This window comes from Gekko japonicus, unplaced genomic scaffold (genome assembly GCF_001447785.1).
Source record: "Gekko japonicus isolate JY-2015 unplaced genomic scaffold, Gekko_japonicus_V1.1 scaffold1153, whole genome shotgun sequence".
NCBI classification, from domain to species: domain Eukaryota; kingdom Metazoa; phylum Chordata; class Lepidosauria; order Squamata; family Gekkonidae; genus Gekko; species Gekko japonicus.
In genome coordinates this window covers 324,459-330,306 of record NW_015163122.1, presented here as the reverse complement: position 1 = coordinate 330,306, position 5,848 = coordinate 324,459, and the positions used below count along the sequence as shown (strand labels likewise).

General features: G+C 40.6%; 1 long non-coding RNA gene across 1 annotated transcript; it reads left to right on the top strand.

Annotated features, from left to right (window-relative positions):
- Positions 1-1,910: 1,910 nt before the first annotated feature.
- On the top strand, positions 1,911-4,875 carry LOC107106691. The gene is made up of 3 exons (XR_001482372.1): positions 1,911-2,233; positions 2,846-2,954; positions 4,829-4,875. It is a non-coding gene; the product is annotated as an uncharacterized LOC107106691 (long non-coding RNA).
- Positions 4,876-5,848: the final 973 nt, after the last annotated feature.

The window sequence follows — 5,848 nt, the reverse complement described above, 5'->3', positions numbered from 1 at the left end:
CATGCGTCTAAAGTGCTAAGCCTGCACAATTGAAGGGGAGAGGGTCTGCTTTGGATTTCTTCAGTGTTGCTATGGGAAATGCCATTGCATTACATAAATAGAATGTCATGTTGGAAGTGCCTGGGCTGCCCCTAGGTAAAGCAAAGCCCTGGCTCCAAGGAGATCGATCTGTGACCTGGGCCCAGCTGGGATCTCACTGTGGGCGCTGGCATTCAGAAGGGGATTGGGCCTCAGCCTTTTCCTTCTTTGTTTTTCCCTCTATTGATTTGTTGGAGCTCCAGTGCTCTCCTGTTGGTTATGCTGACCAGAGTTGTCCAGCATGTGGACCAACTGATTCAGAGTTCCTGGCTTGGGCATAGAGGCCAAATATGGCACTTTGAAGGCATCATAGCTAGTACCTGCTCCATTACTATGTTATTCAGCATTGCTTCTGCATGGGGGGGGGGGCTTTTGGGTTTGAGCCACTTGTGGGACAACTCTTTCAAGGCCTAGGCTGTTTTGAATGGACTCTCTTCCTTAGTTCTCCCATAAGACCTGAATTTTTGTTGATAGGTTTCTCTAGTAATATGGAGCTTTTGAAATAGGGCCTGCTTGACCTAACATAAAAAGAGCCCTACTGGATCAACCAGTAGTATATCTAGTCCAGCATCCTGTCTCACACAGTGACCAACTATTTCCTTCTCATAGTCAGCTGTGTTGGTCATGTTGAAGGATGGATATGTGGCTAGGGTGAGGCCTGTCAAGAATACCTTAAGATTGTGGCCCACTGCTACCTTAGTCAGGCAGCCACCATTTTAGTTCTTTCAAAGGCCCCAAGGCAAGCCTCCATGTCATCTGTGGGGACAATTTGGATATCTGGAAAGGGCCAGTCCCTGTTCCTCTGGCAGCCTAGCCATTTTCTGCTTAGGTAGACATGAAACAGTGGGTCCGGTCCTTGATACATTGATCTTGGGGCCCCACTTATGTGTCCATAACTCACTGAATCAGCTCCCTCTGAGTGTTGACCAGCCATTCACCAAAATGTTGAGACTGTCCTCAAATGACAGTCTTTACCAGATTTTAATGTCCCATCATATTTGTTGAATTGAGTCAGAATCTCTTAGGGTTCTTCCTTGGCACCTACACACAGCTAATTTCCCCCCTCTTTTTTATCTACCAGGTTCACTCAGTGTACCCCTGTGCATCACCTTATAACACTGTGCCCAGTTCCTTTGTTGCAACTTTAGAACAGGTAAGGCAGGGGTTGGAGTTCTCCTCCTCATCCTACTTGGTTTTCCTTACCATGGCCAGATTTGTATTTGGCAGGGATGGCCAGAGCCCACCACTGCCATCTGAGACCCACAGTGCCCTCCACTAGCTCATAGCTTGATAACTCTGCTGATCCCAGGTCCTCATTAACCTTACTGCATAAGGGCTTAAACCAACAGAATGCTGATCAAATCAGGCCAACTTTCCTTACCAAATGGGCATAGTAATATTGAAAATTCTTTTTTACCAGTATTAATAAAATATTGGGGTTCCATCAATTCAATCAACAGGAATTAGCTGCAACTCTACATAAACATTGATCTGAAGAAAGAATGCCAAGTTTAATATAAAGATTTGAAGGAATGGCGATTGCTCCATATTTCAGGCATGTTGTTCCAGTAGTTAAAATGCTATAGTGTAAAGGAGCAAGACATGGTTTTAGCAATAGCCTATGGACTTACAGTGATTTATCTTTACAGAAAAGTTAGTCCATTTTTTTTTTCAATTAAATTTTTATTAATTTTACATGTATAATACAACATAAGTCAGGTTAACGATAGCCATATAAAGCATAAAGGAATAAACAACTGCATATGGAACAAGCAGAATATGCGCCTAAGTAAGGATATATTCAGTCTAACAAGATTCTCTTGTGTGGATTCTAATGTTTAAAAGTGTAATAAGTCCTTAAGATGTTCATTCTTCGGGATGATTTCGTTTCTAGCTAAGTACGTAACTACTGGGAACCAGATCGCCTGAAAGTTTTCAACAGCATTCTGTGATTGAGGAGAAGTCGTTTTCCCATAAATGAAATGTTCCCACAAGTTGTTTTGCCAGTCATATAGGTTAGGTGAGGAGCTTCTTTTCCATTTCTGAGCGATTGTTATCCTGGCAATAGCTAATAAAATTGAAGTTAAATTTCTTTGTGTTTTTCTTTCACAGGTATCAGGAAGGATGTCTAGGAGGACCGTCTCCGGAAGAGCAGGTAAGTCAATTCCTACGATGGATTTAATTTGAGTCAAGATAAGAGACCAAAATGGTTGGATGAAGGGGCAAGTCCACCAACAATGAAGAAAGTCCGCAGGTTGTCCACAGCCTTTCCAGCATTTCTCATCACAAACGGAATAGATCTTGCACAGACGTACAGGGGTCAGATAACATCGGTGTAGAGTCTTGAAGGAAGTTAATTTGATGTTGAAGGTTTTGGAAGAAAGGTTTGGTGATGACCATATGTCTGGCCATTGATCCTGTTGAATCCTATTTTGGCAATCTTTTGCCCAATGAGTTTGGGATTTTAAAGCTGTCTGTTTTGTGGTGTTGACAAGGATTTTATAGATTTTAGAAATTAAGCCTTTAATATTATCTGTTTTGTAAATGATCAATTTTTCGAAGTCTGTGAAAGATTTACTGGGAGTATGTGATGGAATCTTTTCCCTTAGGAGATGCTGAACTTGTAAATAACGAAACCAAGGTATTTTTTCGCCAATTTTCTGTTCTATTTGAGCTTTCGTGAGAGGAAGTCCTTTATCAAGAAGGTCTATCAATCTAGATATTCCCGCTTGTCTCCAAGATTGAAAAGCTTTCGGTTCTTTTCCAGGGATGAACCAGTCTTGGTTTAAAAAAGAAGATAATACAGAGTTTTTTGATAATAGATCCGGACGTCTGCGGTCCCAAACTTCCAAAGCCGCTTCCAAGAATGATATTAGGTGAACATTTTCATGTCTTTCCACGTTCGTTTGCCAAATAAGATCCGATAATGGTATCTGATCACATATGTGTTCTTCCAAAGATTGCCAGCTTGGGTGAGTTTCTGCGGTGAGCAACTTAACGATTGAGGAGAGTTGTACTGCTTCGTAGTATAGGAGTAGATCCGGGAAATCAAAGCCTCCTTTTTTTGATGGTCTTTTTAGGGCTGCAAAGCTAATTCGTGGTTTTTTGTAATTCCAAAAGAACTGTAGAAAGGCCGTCTGCCAATTAGAAAGTTCCTTTCTCGTGATTTGTATTGGTAGAGAGCGAAGTATAAATAAAAATTTTGGTAAAAGAATGCTCTTGATGACACTAAGCCGATCTGCCCAAGAAAATTGCATCGAAGACCACTGTTTCATTTTATTTCGGAGGTCTTTAAAAAGTGCTTGAAGATTGCATTTAAGGAGGTCCTGTAAATCTGTAGGGATATGGATTCCGAGACATCGCCAGGAGGAGTAATTCCATTTATACGGAAAATTGGATTGAATGGAGTGTTTTGTATCATCCGATATGTTGATTGGAATTATTTGAGATTTTCCAAGGTTGACTTTTAAGCCGAACAGATCTTGCGTGTCTTTGAAGAGTTCCTGTAGTGCTGTTAAAGAAGCTGCCGGTTCGGTTAAAAAAAGGACAACGTCGTCAGCATATAAACTGATTTTGTGTATAGAATCATTTATACGAATACCTTTAATTTTGGGGTTTTCTCTAATGGCGGTCGCTAGCGGTTCCATTGCTAGTGCGAATAATAACGGCGACAGGGGACAGCCTTGTCTGGTACCACGCTGCATGGCGATCCTTTTTCCAATTATATCGTTAGTTTGGATACAGGCAGTGGGCGCCGCATAGAGAGCTTTGATAGATGATCTAAACCTATTTCCGAACTCCATTTCCAGTAGAAGTTGGTTGAGGTAGGTGGTTTCCAAACTGTCAAAGGCCTTTTCAAGGTCGATCGAGAGCAGAAGGGATTCCGTAGATTGATGGTTGGAGTGTGCTATGAGATTCAGAGTTCTACGGATATTATCCGTGAGTGTGCGGTTGGGGATAAAACCCGTTTGGTCATCAGCGATGTAGTTAGGAAGAATACGCTGAAGTCTAGAGGCAAGGATTTTTGCAAAAAGTTTCGCGTCGCAGTTGAGTAGAGCAATTGGACGATATGCGGATGGTGAATCTCTATTGGAATCATCTTTAGGAATCGTGGTGATCTTGGATTCAGTCCAAGATGGAGGAAGAAGACCCGTAGACATTATATGGTTGCATGTTATTGTGAATTGTTCAATTAAAGATGTTTGAAACGTTTTGTAAAATAAAGGGCCGAAGCCATCCGTACCCGGAGCAGTGTTGGATTTCGTGCATTTCAGTGCGTCTCGAACTTCAGTGTTGGTGATTGGAAGGTCCAAATAATCTCGATGTTCCTGTTGTAAGGTTCTTGTCAGGTGATGTTGTCTTAAGAAGTCTCGGATTTTATCCACCTTTGGATTAGTGGAGCTGTAAAGCTTCTCGTAAAATAGTGTGAAGCATTTGTTAATTTCCTCTGGATCCGTGGTCATAACGTTCTTTGAAGTTTTTATTGATAAAATTTTACGTTGTCGTTGTTTGTTTTTAACTCGCCAGGCGAGAAGTTTGATGCTTTTGTTATTTTTTTGCCAATATAATTGCTTCATAAAAGTAAGATTTTTCTGTATTTTTGTAGTTTCATGTGCTTCTAATATTTTTCGATGTGCCAAAAGGTCTTTAAATATTTTCTTGCTACCAGTACGTTTATGTAGAGTTTCTAATTCTTGAATATGATTCAGTGTGGTTTTGATAAACCGTTCTTTCTCTTTTTTCCGTTTAGAGGAAATCGCAATCAACTTCCCCCGAAGAACCGCTTTGAATGCGTCCCAAACGAGATGATCTTTAACCTCACCGTTGGAGTTTTCTTTGAAATAAAGATTTATTGTCTGCGTCAGATCATCTTTTATGTCGTCTTGTAATAAAAGAGAGTTGTTCAGTCTCCATGTGCGTTGCGAGTGGTGTTTGATCTGTTTTTGGAGTCGGAATTCCACATAAGCGTGGTCAGACCAAACAAATGGGCCAATGGAGGTAGATGCTAGTTTAGGCAAAATGTTATCTGATACTAGCAGGTAATCAATGCGTGAGTATGAGTGGTGTCTGGAGGAGAAAAATGTATAGTCTCTTTCTCCTGGGTGCGTCTCTCTCCAAGCGTCAAGGAGGTGGAATTTTCCTAAAAGTTCTCGAAGTTTAGAAAACCTGTTGTGTTGAAGCATGGTCTTTTGCGTCTTGCCTGATTTATCTAAATGATGATCCATAATCAAATTCAGATCTCCACCAACAATCACCTGACCTTCTTTGAATTGATCCAGTTTCAACAAGGTGTCATCTATAAATTTTTCCTGAGAGTCGTTCGGGGCGTACACAGATGCCAAGGTGATTTGCTCTTGGTCCAGCATGCCTTTCAAGAATAAGTATCGTCCATGTGGGTCTTCTAATTTATCTTTCAGGATGAACTGAATCGACTTAGCCAGTAAAATAGCCACACCTCTGGCTTTCGAGGAGCCTCCTGCTTGGTATTGCTGATCATACCAACCAACGTTTAAGACAGGCTTTATTTGTGTTTTTAAATGCGTCTCTTGCATGAAGATCACATCTGGTTTGTCTTTTAATATAAAGGAGGTCATTTTCCGACGTTTTATACAGTTGTTTAAACCATGCACATTAATGGATCTAAAAGTATAAGTATCCGACATTTGTGCCAAGCTGAAATATTATATTTGAATATCTGGGTGTAAATATATAATGGTATTAAGAAATATCAAACAGTCAAAATTTATATATTATTCAAACTTGCTCAATA